The sequence below is a fragment of the Charadrius vociferus genome, unplaced genomic scaffold (assembly GCF_000708025.1).
Source record: "Charadrius vociferus isolate BGI_N301 unplaced genomic scaffold, ASM70802v2 scaffold455, whole genome shotgun sequence".
Lineage (NCBI taxonomy): Eukaryota > Metazoa > Chordata > Aves > Charadriiformes > Charadriidae > Charadrius > Charadrius vociferus.
The window spans coordinates 3,080,863-3,081,511 of record NW_009648550.1 but is presented as its reverse complement, the minus strand read 5'-3'; positions in this window follow the sequence as shown (position 1 = coordinate 3,081,511).

Sequence of the window (649 nt, the reverse complement as noted above, 5' to 3'; positions counted from 1 at the left end):
CGCTTCGGGGCGAAATGCAGAAGTTCGACAGCGCCCCGGACGCCGCCGCTGCCCCGGTCGCTTCGGCTCTCTCTCTCTCTCTTTAAGCTGCAGATCGCAAGTGAGGATTATTTTTTATTTTTTTTCCCCCCTAAAGTGGTTTGGAGCATATAGAAGTAGTTGAACAGGCTGTTCCCTGTCTGAGGTAAAAAGGTTTTTTTCCCCATGTGCCGTGAGGACTTCAGGAGCTGCAATGAAGTCACAGAGCTGTCAGGGTGCCACCTGTCAGTCAGGCCACTTCATTTTTACCTCAGGGTCTGTCTGGTCCAGGCCTACCAGTGGCCACCTCTTGCATTCCGGGATCATTACTACACACAGGAGCATAGAATACTTGCCCAAAACTAGGAGACAACATAAGAGACTTGCACTGCCTGGAGCACTGGGAGCCATCAGCAGCCCCACAGCACAGTGTGAAGAGGCGATGGCCACGACACAGGTTGGTCAGCCATTGCTCCAGGTGTTGTCCCAAATCTGAGTTCTTTACCGGGTGTGCAAGCCAATAACACACAGAGCAGAGGTATTTCCAAGTTTATTCCATTAATGCACAGAAATGGGGTGCTTATCCCAAAACGGGAGCACATCTTAGTTCCAAAAATCTCCACTTTTATAC